Raw genomic sequence first — 17,249 nt, 5'->3', positions numbered from 1 at the left:
TCCCAACTGACACCACTTCCTTCCTACCTCCTCAGGTGGATCATTAAACGTGATGGGATTAAACAGAATAAATTAGCTAGATATATGTGCACTGAAACATGAGAGAAATAAGCCTACCCCTTCATCTCTTATTTCTTCTATTCTCTGCATAAATCTATGTCTACTGGCACTTCCAAGTAGGCTAAAAATGAAAAATGCTGGCATCTTCATCTTGGCATACATCTATGCTTCTTGGGATTTCCAAGTAGGCTAAAAAGAAGCTGTTGGCAGAGGATGTCATTCCTAATGCTGCCCTAATGCTGCTGGCTGGAAGAAAAAGTTGGCGCATAACACCAGTGTGTCAGAAACCTCACACTGCCCAGCGCTGCACTGCAAGTTATTCAACTTCAACCATTTGTAAAATACAGCTAACTTATTCGGAATGACACAAAGCTTGATAAAAAAAAAAATACTACTACTACAACTACTAGAGAGCCATATGATAGACATGAAATACGACCACAGTACAGAGGCCTGTGTATGTGTTTCTATAGGATCACCTTAGCAGCTCAATAACAGTGGCCTGAATGCATGGTTCTGGCTTTAAGACAGAGAGATTCTAGTAAAAACACAAAAAGACCTAACCCTAAATCCAGTGTGAATACACATTTAGATGAAAGCCTCTAGTTTATAATTCTCTATACTATGTGAATCAAACACAGACTTAGAGCCCTCATGGCCATCCAATGTTCTGAAGGCATAAAAAATGCACTTTTTTCACCTTATTCCATGAACGACTGAATGTGTGTTGTGAGTGAATAGGGGGCCTGTTTGTTAAGAGAGGCCAAATCCCATATGGTGAACAGCAGCTCCTCTGGTGAGAAGAGAGGCTGTGAAAGCCACCGGCAGCCCCTCTCCTCCATCCGTGCTCCAGAGATGAAGGGATGTAGCGCCTGCCTCTCCTTGTTCCTCCTTTCTCTCGCTCCCTTTGCCTCCTCTCCTCCCTCTTTCTTGGCCAGGGGTTAAACTGCTGCACTCTAACCTCCTTGGCAATGATTTCATTCACTCCGTTTCTCTCGCTCGCTCTCTCATCTTTGAGAGAGATTTATTTCACAGTATGTAGTGGATTAGGCCCCCCTCGTATGCCCTCGGACAAAAGCATTGTTTTAGCACTAGCCTGTTCGCTGTAACGGGAGGAAGCTACCGCTACTAAGCATCCACAATACGGCCATTGTGGACACAGGGCTGGAAGGACCCTGCCTCGGAGGCCGTCTAGACTTTGAGCCTGGGCCGATTGGAGAAACAGAGGGAGAAAATCCCATCAGGCAGTGGAGTGAAAGTTAACTAAGGTAACCTGCTGTGAACCTGATGAAGATGTCAAGCCAACATATGGCAAAAAATGTCTATTGTCAGAACAAGGAGTTTTCTTCCCTCAGAGGGAGGGTACGGTGGAGGAGGAGGAGACGAGGGGTGGCTACAGAAGACTAGGGGGGTTGCACAACCTAAAGGAAGGAATAACTGTGGTGGTCATCGTTTTACTTCTGGATCAGTAGCCTTATTCTGGCCGGGAGGAGGCCCAACCCCGACACTCACAATTAAAGGAGTAAGCAGATTAACTGGCATCTTTCAAAGGCCAGCAGAGAGAAAACACACTCACAGACGTTTACAACATTTTACAAGTCTCACACTGCACACTGCACACTGCAAATGGCATTACATTTCATGCTGATTTAGTGAGCAAGAGAAACTTCTTAAACGATGATATGCTCCTTAAGTTTACTAAAACTGATTGGTCACACTAAGTTGTTACAAATGAGGACTGGGGACTGATAGAAATAGTGAAAGCCTGAAGTAAGTAAAAAACTCCCTGGATTAAATTAGAAGAGCTGGTGCCTGATATCAACTTGGTATCTACAAGTTAACTGTGACATAAATTGCTGATACTAAACACTCTAAAGAATATATCACTTCTTGTAAAAGGCACTTGCAAATGCGTCATCACATTGGTCTACATAAATAGGTCTAAATTAGCAAAGGAGAGGTACATTTTAATTCCAATGCTTGCAAATTTGAATAAAACAAAAAGAAAACAACCTCTAAGGTAGAGAGCCTGCTTTACCAGCCAAAAAACATCAACTGGCAGGCTTCACATGTGAGAGATGCTGGCCTGGGGGATTTCTAAGCCATTTCTACAGCTTCATCTGAAAAAGATAAACAACAGCCTGAGCCACTGGAAGAAGAAGAAAGAAGGAGCTGCATGGAGATGATGTGACCCTATTAATGCCACATTAGTTGTTCCGTCTTCCCAGAAAAATGCTTCAGCAGGATGAGCTGAGAGAGAGCGAGGGAGAGAGCGAGGGAGAGAGGAGGTGGAGAGAGAGACAGAGAGAGAAGTGAAAGCGATACTGTCTCCAGGCTAGTTGGGATGCAACCCAATTTCACAGCTTCACGAATGAGTGGCACAGCATATGGATGCAACCTTTGTGACAGCCTCTGTGTATCACCACATATCAGCGTTGATATTCCCAGTCAGATTCCATACTGGTCCAACATTATGTCAAACACCGGCTCCGCATGACTGCATTTTCAACACAACACAACACAACGTCAGTGTGTTTGTTGAGGGGGGGTGTTAGCTTCATAAGCTAAGAAAAACAAACCAGTGTCTCCCTAGACAGACTACTCTCCTTCACTTTCTACACTGTGTGATGCACAGTTGCTGCAGAATAAAATCAAGCTCTCACATTAAAGCAGCGATGTGCCCTAAAATCTGAGGTATAACCTGAAATCTGAGATATGACCCAGATATTCATAAATGTAGAATACAGAATAGATGGGGGAAAGGAGGGCAGACTGCAGAGTTTTGTTTGCAACAGAACAAGTTAATGGTGATGAGTTCATCTCTGACTGTTGGCTGGTTGGCTTAAAAACCAACATCTCTTCACATAATCACATACCTCTCTCCATATGGTCCAACCATCTGCCTCGGTCAAAAAACAACATCTATATAAGAACAGCAAGTTAATAACTCTATTATTAACCTAATACGCATAGAAAGACATAAGGCACAATGATATAAGCTGCAGCAACAGTGTATCTTACTTGACGAAGTGAGTTAGCTTTAACTTACGTACCATGTTGAAATGAATGAACAAACTTGAGCTGAGTTTCGCCACTGATTTCCCAGTTTCCCAGCAATTTGGTTAGGGATATTTCAGTGACAATACCAATTTTGCCTTAATATGAAAAAGATTCTGAGAAAAGTGATGTTGCAAATAATACGAAGAACCCTTTGAACCAGATGCATTATTTGTTTTTTAAATGTATGTTTCCTTTAAGAATTTAAATATTAATACCAGAGATTTGGAGAAATGAATGCTCTACTGTTATAATTTTGGCATTTTTTTAATTAGTTACTAAAAATGCTGCAGTAAAAGATTAAGAAAGTATTGACAGATGTAGGCCTATGTATTTTAACAAAGGAAAATGTGAAAAAATTGAACAACCTATCGAGTATAGATTTCAGAGTTTATGACGTGCACTTGAATGCACCATGAAGTCCCCTGCCATATAAAGCATTGTAGATTTCAGAGTTTATGAGGTGCTCCTGATTACACCATGAAGGCCCTGTCCGTGTGTGTGTACTCCAAAATGCGGCAGTGACTCTCAGCGTATGACTGTTTGGGTACAAATATTTAGCAGCCAGTGTGGAGGATAGCCTTCAGAGTTGTACTGGCCAAACAGAAAACGCATCCAAGTTTATCGCCTGGCGACGCATTCATTAAAAGATCGATCTCAAGATTTTTATGAATCAATACTGGATCAATCAAATGAAAATCATTTTTTCACCCCCCACTTTAGAATAAACTGTTGACTTGATTGATTATGACTGCACAAGGAGTATTGGCTACTAGTGCAATCATTTACACACTGTAAAAGAAGCTTTGCTACCAAGTTGGTATCTGTTTTTTGGTGCAGCTTCATGCGACAGAAATGTCTGAAAAGTCTGAGAAAATGTAGTTTTTGGCTGTTCGACTTCTAAAGTTCAAGAACGCTGGTGATCAGGTCATTGTCACTCAATTACACATGCTTAGGGGAGAGTTCCTTTTCTAGTCTTTGAGCTGGTGGTTGCAGCATCAGAGAAAACACTGTGTAGCACAGCAGCTCCTTGAGGTGGGGAGAGGATCGATCTCACTTAATGTCATATGGCACAGCACCCAGAGGCAGCTGTGTGGTGCTGATGACAGTGTAAAGCCTTGCCTTTGGCGGCTACATGCTTGGTGCTGCAGAGCTGCGATTTGAAGTTCACATGCAAAGGCTGACAGACAGACAGCTCTCAGTCAGGCAGTCAGACAGTCAGTCAGCCAGTGTTTCCACAGGGATGACAATACATCTGTATCTGTTAAAAGCGTACAATAGTGCCTAATACGAAACACATTCACAGGGGTCTGAATGCTCTGTAGGACTGATGGATGAAATACTGACAGAACAATACAGGGCAAACACTGTCCGACCGCTGCAACTTAAGCTTATACAGATACACACATGCACAAACAGTTCCCAAAAATGTAACTGGCTTCAGAAGAAAAAGTCAAGGATGTCAGGTTTTTGAGAAAAATTAACTAATGGGGGATAATCCTGGATGACCATTTGGTGAAAATTAAGCCGCTGTTCATCCATTATCCTATCATTTCTTTGCATTCCAGTGTTAGTCAGGGTTGAAGTCAAAATGACCAAAGTTTATGATGATACATCCAGAGTTTATCCACATAACTTGATCAGTTGATGACATTTTCACAGCATATCAAGAACAACATGCCAATAAGCACATATTTGTTGCGTGAAAGGCCAGTAACAATGCCAATAACTAATGAAAAGAAAGCCATTCTTTTTGCATCCTTAGTACTCACAATGCATTATCGTTTACTCTGCTTCATCAGCATGTGTTCTCTGAATCACAGAGTAATCGGAAAAGTGGGCTTAGCCACCAAGTGATTCAGCAGACAGGACTAGGCTTAGGCATGTCAACAGAGCTACACCCACTTTCAACACACGCACAAACCCATGTTTGATGTGGGTTAATAAACACACATTCTACCCGCATCTGACTCATTAATATCAGACTGTTTTTACAGCTTTAATTCCTTTGCATCAACATTCACACAAGGCCCACATCTACTGTAGTTCCACAGAGATCACTGCTAGACCAGTACATTGCAACAGACCCAGTTCGAGCTGATTTTAAGTATTAATTGTTTGGATGAATTGATATTGTTTAAAATAACAGAAAGCCATTCATAATTTCCTACAGCCCATGGTGATAAATTTGCTTATTTTATACAACCAACAGCCAGAAAAAAAACAAATTGTAATCAATTTACAATGAAGAGAGGGGAAAGCTACAAGAAAAGCAGCAAATTCTCACATTTGAAAAGCTGGAACCAAATAAATGATTTAAAAAAAATAATAAATCACTAATAAATAAACAGGCAAAATATTTACGCACTAGAACAAAAATAAACAGTATATTACTCATTATTGTTTGGTTGAAATTCAGCTCACAGCAAGGGGTTCTTGCTGTACTTATACTGCAGATTCAAACAGATTTTTAGAACAGCAAAATGTAGGAATTAAAGAATTATTAGTTGACACTAATATCTACTATAAGGTTAAATGTAATCTTGCAGTAATTCCAATTCTTTTTACAGAAACATGTTGAAGGTATTCATGCCAAAGTTTTCAGACAAAGGGTATCATATGCTGGACAGATTGTGAAAAAACCTTTAGGCACATTTGAGATTTTGGGCTGACTAAATAAAATTGACTTGATTTGAAAGCTGAGCAGCGCCAGACCAGTTAAACTCTGGTCAGAAGCAGGTCCTGAGGCCTGGTTAGAAATGTTTTAAATGTGTATTCAATGTTTATGCATATCCTTGCCTCAGTCATGTCAACCATTTCCAGTGGAGCAAAATAATCAGAAATGATTCCACATTCAGGAACTATACTCAACAATAGCAGTTAACATGAACGATTGGAAGGGAGATGAAGTGAGGGTAAAAGTGATTTTAGGTGAGAGAAAGATAAATGTGTTTGGGTGTCTGTATGTCCGTCTATGTGAAAACAAAGACATTGTGGATGAATTACATGATTCACAATGATAAATGGTCTCAGACATTCACAAAGACATCAAAGATTGACCTATATTTTCTGTCTTGAAAAATAGGCCAGAACCCAAATTAAGGGCCAGCAGGGCTACTACACGCATGTAAACGGCATCATCTTCACAGTAATTGTGTAGTGTTAGGCAACATAGGAGCAGCCTTCAGTGGAGAGACATAGCCTAAGGGCATAGCTGTTGACATGTAAATAGTGAGGATAGAAGCTGAGATGACAGCACAGACAGTGGGCTTATATTACTAGTTCTGCTTGACTTGGGTTCGGCCCTTGACCACAAAATTAAGGTCTAAAGGACAACAGTCTAGATGTCAGGATACCAGTACTCATATCATGTCAATAAGTAGGTTGATTTCCTTAATTGCCGAGGAAAATACATTTCTGTCTTTTCATCATTCATCTTTTCGATCATGTTACATCAGTCTACATGTCAGCAGCCCTGTGAGACCAGAACACAAACACTGAGACTGCATCCTTTGTAATAATCTCTGCCTTTATCTGCTTCTTCTTCTTCTATTTGTCTAATAGTGGGGTTTGCAGAATGCTGGAGACTTGCCTGCAAAATGAATACTCATCATTTTGCATTATATATTATTTGCTAACAATAAAACATGAGTAAGATATACAGTACCTATGACTGCCAGAAGAAAATAATTAGGGCTGGGAGATATGGCCCATAAATAATACTGCAATCATTTTAGGCTATATCGAGATACACAATATATCTTGATATTTTGAATCTCCTCTAAAGCACTTGACAACTGCTTGAATTAACCAGCACAATGTACTAAATTCATATATATTTTGTACACATCTTTGTCAAGATTTTAAACTCCACATAAACCAAAAAGTGGTTGTCCACAATGCATTCTAAACATATTGCGTTACAGGCGTAAATAATTAAAATGCTTTATAACGATCATAACATAATAAAGAGCATTTTATAATGAGTTAAAAGGTCAAGTATCAATACGTCATACAAAAATCCTCATCATAACACATTATAATCATATTAAAACACATTATAATCCCTGTTATATTGCATTATGATGTTATTATAACTTACTGTAAGTGGCCATTAGTTGCCTTAGGTAAAGTAATAACTCCCTGTGTTATAGGAAGATGTAAAACATTATAAGTTGGTCATAAGTCACTACAAATGGTCACTGTTTGCTTTAAGTAAAGTGAATAAATATCATTAAGTCCATGCAAGAACAGCACACAAAATGCTGTAAAAGGTATTTCTTAACAGGTACCAACACTTACCAACGAATGGATGAGTCCGATTTTACAATCAATTCCCTACAATGTTAGCGTGGCGCTATAGGTGCATTATAACGCAATTATGACTTATTATGAGTATGTTCACAATGCATTATTATGCAACATTAGTAAAGTTTTAATTGCATGAAACACATGACACAAATACAAAGAGCTCTCTTAGTGTTATGTACCAGTGAGCTATTACAGGGCTGGGTGATAAGGACAAAATCTAATATCACAATACTTTTGACCAAATACCTTGATATCAATATTGCAAAAATATTGTAGGTTTGACTATTGTAGTTGAAATCCTTCATGATAAAAGCTTTATGAGCTTAATGGCTATCAGTCCCATTGCACACAACAAGAGAAGGTGACCGGTTGATGTAGTCATGACAAGTGAGTCAACCCCAAATCCTATTCAAATCCTGTCATCATAAAATCTGCTCAACATGACAGTCACGAAAGACAACATATTTCTGAGCAGAGCTTTTTTTTACGAAATCCCATTTGCCAGACTAGGAGAGATTAACATCACCAAAGCTACATTAAAGCAGGAGCTGCACTAATCCTCATCATTTGTGGGCTAAACTAGGCCACATCGGTATTACATGCAGAAGAACTAGCCAATCATTGTTCTTTGGCTCACAATAATTGGTTGTGTGTGTTTGTGGGGGTGTGCATGTATGTGTGTCTGGTTGTACATGCCTGTGCCATCTGCTGTGCTGGACATATATACTCCTGGCCATCTACTGTCATTCTCTGACATGATACATGTTTAGAAGAGCTTAGCTTCACGATGACACTAGCAGTTTTTTGCAAGCTAAAATCAGCTGGACATCATCCTCGCCTTTGCTTCATGGTTTTTATTTTTAAACACATAAAATTCCCACAGCTCTCTGGAGCATAACTTAAGAGTGGTCACAGGGGAATAAATTCATCTGCCATCACACAAAGATGCATAGCAATGCACACAGACACGTCAAAGAACGATCCACAGACAACAATGCTGTGAGGCTGCAAGTGAGGAGTGAGGGTGATGTGATGAAACTCTACCGCATTCATCACAATTGTCTCATTTTAAATCATTGATCAGGTCCCTACTTTTCCCCACTTTTTCGCTGTGGAAAGGGGAAGTCTAAAAATAGCCTGTGAACGTCAGTGCCTAGAAGTCTTTCCATGTTCTCCCAGTCTGGCAGCATTAGCGAATTCAGATGAGCCTCCTGCAGCTCTCACAGCTTCTCTGTCTCTTTCTCATGCACAGTCGCACACATCTTTGCGGCCGTGCACGTGCGAACACAGCCATATGCATAATTGTACACTTCACACTTATACATGTACCTGTAATCACACACTCGCACTAATATCAGTTTGTCCCTGGAGTTTCAATAATGCGCCGGTGGGAAAGCTCAGCCAGCAACCCCTGCCAGTATCTCACCTCTCAGTTTTATAGACTACTGCCATCAGCATATCCATGACCCCCCTCATCCTCTCCCCCCGATCTCCCTGCCCCACCCCATCTCATTTTGCCCCAGTTCTTCATGCTCTGGCCAATAATACTCTGTGCTCTGAAGAAACAACAGAGAAGTCCACCCACAGCTGTCCACCTGGTTGTGGTAGATGTGTGTGGGTGTGTTTGTGAGTGTATCAAGGTCACATGGCACCACCTGAAAAGTCCCAGTGACCTGTTCGCTGTCTCCGCTCTCCCTGTAGGGCCCATCTGTCCCTGTCATAACGAGTGATGATCAGAAAGGGGCACAAGAAGGATTGCGCCTTGTTTGCAACTGTGCAAACAACGTGTGATCTCAAAGAAAAAGTTTACATGCAAGTGGAAGAACAGGTAGCGACAGAAGATACAAGATGTGAGTAAAACACGGATGCATGAAAAGGCAGATGTTCAAGACATGTGCACCCGAAATAAAGAGACTGAAAAAAAATCTATTCTTCTGGCTTGGATTTTTTATTAGTGCCCTCAACTGCGTAACAATCCACATGCAAACAATTCTAAAAGTTATAGATTTTTAATCTGTGTTTCACCATATAATCTGTGACAAAGCAGGCCAAGATAACACTTGCTGCCATCTCTTTTAAATAAGAAAAGAGCTGGAACCAAACCCAGCAAGCAGCAGGCCACTACACAGTTACTGAATGGATGAGTGAGTGCGAGTAGGGAGCTACAAATGACTCCACACACCAACAAAAGAACAAGGCTGTAGAGCACTGAGAAAAGTAGTAACAGCTTGATTCCACTGGGCATGGCTGCATTGTGTACCGGCTGCGACATGGCTGCCGGAGCTGATCGCAGTGCCATTCCGAACAGTTCTTGCTATTTCAGATGTGACTAGTGTGTTTTTGACAATTTTTGGTCAAGCTTCACAGAGCAGATTGAGCTGGGCAGAAACAAAACACCCTGTGCAGACTCCTGATCGTATATCGAAGCAGACAAAAATAGAAAATGCTCGACTATGTAGCCGTCTTACTTGTGTAGAAGCACAAAAATAAAGGAAAAGTGACCAAATCAGTAAGTAAGTAAGTCAACAAAATCGCAACCGTGTACGATGCCACATGGAGGACGTAACAAAATGGTGTTGCTGCCAGAACGTGACGCAGTCATGACTGGTGGAATCAAACAACTAACTAAAATGGAAACACAAACAAGTCTTATGTTATATCTTACTATGTAGTACGCAGGAAAAACTATGATGAAGAACATTTCAGGGAGATCCAGTGTGGAAATGTTGAAGAAGCAAACAATAGTCTTGATTTGTGAATGTAGAACTACTCCACGCCAATTTAAAATGCATTTTTAAGTTTTGGCTCCGAGTGACACACTACCTACTACAGCAATGCAATACCATCAAAACATAAATATTGAAGTTGCTTATACCACTTAAAATCACATTGAATAACGCTCGATTTTCTTTTCAATTTAAAGCCTGCTTCATTCAGATGAAACTGAAAAACTTTTTTTAATGGTTGTGCTCTCAGGTCATGTATGTGCCTACTGTATTACATTAACAGGGAACTCTGGGACACAAAGTGCCAACAAAATGTCTAATGTTTCAGTTTGTCATGTCATTAAGAGTGTTCACAAAAGTAAAGGGCAGAACAGTCCCAAATATCTCCACCCACAATGCAGACAAAAAATAAGGTTAAGCTGCTGAAAAGTTTGACAGAGGATCAGACATGTTCTTATAGACACTCAGAGGAAATAGAGTGGGAGGGGATTTCTCAAAGTTCACTCACACTGTGGCCATTACCATACCATTGCAGGGAAGTTAAGAGACTTCCTCAATTCGTTTCAGAGGAAACAGATAGAAGACAACAAAGACTTGGGTGATAACTGATTCTGAGTAAAAGAGCCAATTTAGCAAAGTCATATGGGTGAGACAAAAGAGAAAGGCAGAGGGTTGTCAGATAAACAAAGTGTGAGACCCTGGGGTCCTCTCAGGAGTGTGAGTGGAGGAGTGTGGCCTCTCTAATGACCAATCAACACCCTCCTTGCTGCCATGGCATCTGTTAGCACTCCAATGGCCTCCCGTCTGAGTGTGAGCCCACCATGAACTCTACACGCAGCCGGAATCCAATCAAAACGGCAGAACCGACAAAGCTTGGGTCAAGGAGCAATTCTGACATTTTGCAGAATGTCAACATTCAACCTTTTCTAAAAGTTCTACTACACGGGAGTTTTGCTCTACGAATACGAAGGGTGGAAATGGGAAGGGGTGAAAAAAAAATGGAACATCACAGCGCTGCTTGAGGGGGGCTACAGCAGAGAGGAAAGCAGACTGATCACTAACTAACGAACAGTAGGCGACACCATGAGACCTCTGGGTCTCAGTGAAAATTTTCTTAGGATACAGAACAAAAGTAACTTTTCATAGTTACACAAAGTGAAGCTATAAGGCCATGTGAATTTTTTGATTTGCAATCTGCTTTTCCTTAACGTATATATGAACGAGGAGTCTAAAACCAATGCAAGTGCACAATTAAACACTACTTATAGTAGTGAGGAGCTATTGTAAGATACTGGAGCAGATGATGAGTTTCTTATCTTAGACACAAAGTGACACATACCCCAAGGTTTACAACTGACAGGAACAAGCACGAGATGGAAACAAGATAACAACTGTTTTCAACCATCCACTGAAGCTAGAGGGGTGTCATCTTGTGCAGATTGCACAGAATGTCATGGAAAAACATACACATTTATTAATTCAGAGCACTTACAGCTCCAAATTCATCACTACGTCAGAACCGAGGGAGGTGCACAGAAAGGGCACGAAAAGCAAACTACACGAACAAGACCCAGGGCCAAGTTTCAAACCCAAACACATAATCCTGTGCTGCATCAGTGCTAACCAACTTGCCCTCACTGAGGTGTTTTTTTTTTTTACTTAAACAGTAAATCGTTCCCTCTAATTGCAGCAAGAATGTTGCTATAAAACTGATATGCTGATCTATTAAGTTTATTGCTTTGTTACTGGGAACAATCTGGCTGGAGGGAGCGGGCGAGGACAGGTAGCATCTGTCCCCACCTACTGCCTTGGCAGCGTTAGCGTCATCTGCTAGCTTTGGCAGCATCTTGGAAGCACATCAATATGGCTTTATGTAGCCAGGGCCGCTAGTAGCTAGCATGCCAGTCACGCTCTCAGGCAACACTCACTCACAGCCTGAGCATCCACAGAGGACTGAGCCAACAGAGCTAAGCGGAACTGAGCTCAGGCTGAACAGGGAGGCCAGGTCTCCGTGGACCTGCATGAGGAAAAAGGGCCAGTGTCTGTCATCTATCCACACATCCATGGTTAGAAGTGCGGGGCCAAGTCCACATATGAACACTGCCACCATTGTAGCTGTGAGCTTTATTTTCATGTTTTTCTCCCCAGCAACACTTCTGTTGTGGAATGCTGATGCTCTTGTCAAATCTCAACCACTACTGTATAATAGTCAAATCTGTGAGGTGATGGACTTTTGTGTTCTTACCTGCACCACTGATGTTATGTTGTTACTCAAGTGTTTGCCAAAAGACAGGAAAAATCCAACCTGCCCATGGGTGTAATAATTGGGACTTTGTCCAACAGGAACAAACTGAGAACACTGGCAGAGTTAATTATTCTAAAATACTTGCTTTTAGCTACACACTAACAAAAAGCACTCTCCTTGACAACAGTCAGACAAAAACTTGATCTGGATGCCTGTGAATCAGGCTTGATGTTCGGGCTAAAAGGTCATACATCAATAGCAGCAAAGCCTGTGTTATTCAGAGTAGTTGAATGGCCCTGTTGGCTCAACATCATACGACTTCTAGAGTCTTATGAGACCTTGCTAACAGCGGTGTACTTAACAGTCAAATGTGTACGATGTGAGCACTTCACAACAAAGAACAAAGCACAGATAGAAAGAGTTTATTTTTGTGAAGCTGCTTTTAGATTGGACCACTGTCAGGTTTTTATTCCTGGACATGCTATGTGACAAAATGTGCTGAAATGGCAATCGCATCTTCAGATGACAATACTCAACAAGCGATGCACATTTTAAGCAACTTCATTAAAGGTTCCTTGTGAAAATTTCTTACAAAACAAAGTTATGTTTCATTCAGTGCTATTCACCAAACCACATATTGTGTATCCTTGAGGTCTGGCATTTCCTTTCTCAAAAAACATTTGCAATACAGATTTTTTAAATATGGGTCATTCCAGCATTGTTTACGTTCATGTTTACTAGCTGGTCGTTTTCCTCTTCCCTGCTTTTCCAACATATCTTGGTGTGCTTTTGCAGTCTGTTGATCAGTGGAACAGTGCAACACCATTAGAGGGAGCTTGTATCGCGTCACCTGTGTGCGTGCATGTATGTCCTTAATACAGGTAAACTGCAACAAATAGTAATATAGAGCCACTTTAATCAATCATTCGCCATAATAACGATCAGTCATTATTAATTACAACTGATAAATCATTAAATCCTTATACAAGACAACATTATAAGCCACTGACATGACATTGGGTTTTGTGCCGCACAACCTTGCTTTATATTTAAATAAACACAAGATAAAGATTTGAATCACTGATTGGAAAAAAAAACTGTCACATCTGCTCTGGCACTTGTTATTCAAACAAACAAATTTGACAACAGTCAGATGTTTTTCATTTCAAAATATGTGCATATCTACATGATCAGGGATGGGCTGGGTGTAAAGATACTTGCAAAATAATCAAAAAGAAGATTTAGTAAAGAAGGAGGCAGCCATAGTGAACTGGTTGGATGAAAAGCTGCAGGTGCTTACTTCAGTTTGGGTCAAGACAAGCTGACAAGACATCAAGGTAAGCAACACCTTTCACCCTGTTGTCACACCATGCCTGCATCACTGGTTCAGATAATAGTTCTTAATAGTGTGCACGGTGCTGTTATCCCAGCTGTGTGGAAAGTTGGCACAGCTCCAGTCATTGAAACCACCTCCATAGATGAAACCGTCCTCCAAATTTAGCTCTTTGTCAGTTGAGTTTGAAATCTTCACAGTGATTAATTACATATTGATTAATTATTAACATTAGCATGAATAACTTGTGTAGGCTGAAGATAGCCTGACATATAGAGAAATATTACATTTCTATGCCAAAATGTTAACTTTCTAATGAGTGAACTATCTACTCGATACCAACAGTCACCATGAAATAATTTAATGCAGTCCTGTCTGCAAACATGAGGGTGTCAACTGCACACATGTTGACTGCAGTAGGTGTGAAACCACCTCAACACAGGAAGTTGAGGGATAGGTGTGCTGACCATCTGTAAAGAGTTCAGCTATTTTCATCTCGCAATAGTACAGGTTCTTCTGCACTTTGATTATGACTGGTATAGACAACGGGAACTACCTTACTCTACTTTCATACCATGCCGTTTCACGTGGATCTAGTTTCAGACCTGCAGGACCAGGATGTGGTGAGGCTGGCAAAACAGCAATGCGGCATCAGCAAAACTGTGCACACACCAAGCTTTCCAGTCATTCAAAGAGGACACCCTTTCAGTCATTTTAAAGCATGCGATTGCAGAGCAAACTGGATGGCTGGTAGAAGGAGTACACAGCAACTGAAATGCAGCCAAAATCAATCTAAAATTAAACTTGTATTCCCTAAACTGTGAAGAGAAGATATGAGAAATATGAGCAAGCTGAAACCTTGCACCACTTCTCCAAATGCTCAAATGTTCGACACCATGTTGCTATGACAATTTAATTATAGTCTATCATGGTTGCACTATTGTTTGTTTGCCTCTGTGTGTTAGTGGGAAGATAATGTGTGAATGTGAAGTGGTGCTTTTTGGCCAAGTATCTAATGCTTGTCTGTAGGAGAAATGGCTCTAGTTTGCGGTGAGTGACTGTGGAGGTTTCAAAGCTGACCAAAGCTGTTCTGTTATGAGTCACAGCGTTAACCCTTTCAGCTCATAATAAAAGTATGCACCACAAAATAAAGACAAATGTATACACTTATAGATGACAGTTTATATTTTAGGGGTTACCGCATGTAAACATATAATATTTGCACACAATCGATCCATTCGGGCCTAGTAAAATAATAATAGTCCAATCAGCACTGGCTAAAAAGCATTTCATTTCACACAGACTTCAGCTAACGCCAAGTCAAAGAAAATGAAATAGATCAGATTCGGAGAGAAGTGAGAAGTTAAAGGTTATTCCTCAAATGGTTATCTGAAACCACTCCTTTAAAAACTATTTGCTACAGCCATAAGCCCCTGCTGGAGGACAGCACTACACATATACATCATAACAACGTCTTCAACAGGGACATCCTTACATCCAATCGGGATTCAGCACAGGGCAGAGAGAGTACTTCAGTCAAATGACTGAGCTGAATGTGTATGTTCCACTTGACCTGAGGGGTGTGCAAACATTGCTCTGTAGCTATGCTCCAGGGAGCAGGAGTCCGGATATGAGTCTGACCCTGGATCATACGTGGGGGAAGTCAGTTATTACAGCGCAGGCCGGTGGTTTATGAGTTTGGTTTAAAATCCAATATCAGAATCACATCCAAGGACAACTTCCAGTCTACTCTGGTCAGCTCAGCAGCTGCACAAGTGAACCGTCCACATAACACCTCTTTAACGTCAAAACCAAGTGGGCAAAATAAGACAGCTGGTGTAATGTGCAGTGAAAATGTTTTTACATGATATTTGACTTATGGGCGACATTAGATATTGATGTGAAATGTAGGTTACTGTATTTCCCATATTCATAAAGGTACATGGTGTTGTTCTTCATTGGCCACAGTCATTTCCTGGGCTAGTCTGAACACTTTTTATCCTGGCCACCTCTGTTGGAATGTTTGACCACTGCAAACAGCAGAACAGTTGATGCAGCTTGCTGACCCAAGCGTGATCTTTCTAAAACAATCAGTGTGGGGTCACGGATACAAGAGAAATGCCCGCACTGGCTAACTCATGGTCAGGCTTAATAACAGAATAATGCAGACCGGAAAATCAGTCAAAGAAATGAAGAACGCAGAACAGTAACAAATATCTTTAAGCAGCTAACATCTCTGATCATTTTACAGTTGAACTCAGTGTTGACATCCTCTCGTTCTTGAGAGTTCACTCTGGTGCACACATAATAACACCACAGACATAATTATTGCTCTCATCGTGGAAGACTGAACTCAGTCATGCATTGCAGGTCTGTGACGCTCGCTGTCTGGCTTAAAATACTGTTCAGAAGTATTTAGTAAACACTGCTGCCGGTGTTACATGTAAACTTGGCTGTGCAGCCTTATAATCATTGTAATTACACTACAAACAATCATTTTTACAAACACATGGCAGACAAAAAAAACACAACTGGGAAACACACATAGACATCTTTCTCAAGATGGATATTAAGGCCATGACTGACAATTGTTTTCATTGACAAATACCTTAACACTTAAGCTTTGTTTATCAATCGATTCTTTGTTGTGTCTATAAAATGTAAGACATTTGAGTAAAAAATGTCCATCAAAATCTCCCAGAGCACAAGCTGACATCTTCATGTGTCATGTTGTGCTTATCCAACAGCCAAAACCCACAGATATTAAATCAAAAGATATGAAATTGAGAGAGGCAGAAAATCCCTCCTTTTGAGATGGTGGAAACCAATTATTATAATATCAGACAATTTATTTTATGCAATACCAATCGACTTGTTCAGCACTGACAGATGTAACAATCATTTCAAATTAATATGCTCTATTTAGGGCGGCAACTAATGGTTATTTGCATTATCGATCAATCTGCCAATTGGTTTCCCCATGAATCAATTTATCTTTTGGTCTATAAAATGTCAGATAATAGTGACAAATACCCTTCAAACTTCCCTTGACCCCAAGTTGACGTCTTTAAATATCTTGTTTTGTCTGAACAAACATCAGAAAGCAACTGATGTTAAATCAAAAATAATGGATTCTGTGAATCTGGGACATGCTTGGCTTAGAAAATGACTGTGATGATGAATCAAATGTCAAATGTGTTGCTTCTAATTTGCATCCCTTGCTTCCCCTTTTAAATATTTGAAAGGTTTCAATACTTCGCAGTATCGAAACACCAGCGCTAGTTTTTGCACTACTGAAGTTCCCACATTGCTCTACCTCCTCCAGAAGTAAATTAAATTAGACCCTGTAGTTCTTAACAATACAGTACACAATGTGGTAGACTGATTATCAGCTCTGGCCAATCATCAGAGCCCATATTCAGCATTTTTCTGATTGCCAATTAAATAAACTAATTAAAAAATGTGCTTCTTTGGTTCTGCCGCTCACACAATGTCCGCCCACAATAATATCTGACTG

The 17,249-nt window shown here is 40.5% G+C and overlaps 1 protein-coding gene across 3 annotated transcripts in view; it reads right to left on the bottom strand.

Moving 5' to 3' along the window:
• Positions 1 to 17,249, bottom strand: part of dennd1b (DENN/MADD domain containing 1B) — a 114,927-nt gene that overhangs the window by 95,860 nt on the left and 1,818 nt on the right. The gene's annotated exons all lie outside the window — the stretch shown is intronic.

Source organism: Pagrus pagrus (genome assembly GCF_965226575.1).
Source record: "Pagrus pagrus genome assembly, chromosome: 6".
NCBI classification, from domain to species: Eukaryota; Metazoa; Chordata; class Actinopteri; order Spariformes; family Sparidae; genus Pagrus; species Pagrus pagrus.
The sequence above is the reverse complement of the archived record's forward strand: the minus strand, read 5'-3'. Positions and strand labels throughout refer to the sequence as shown.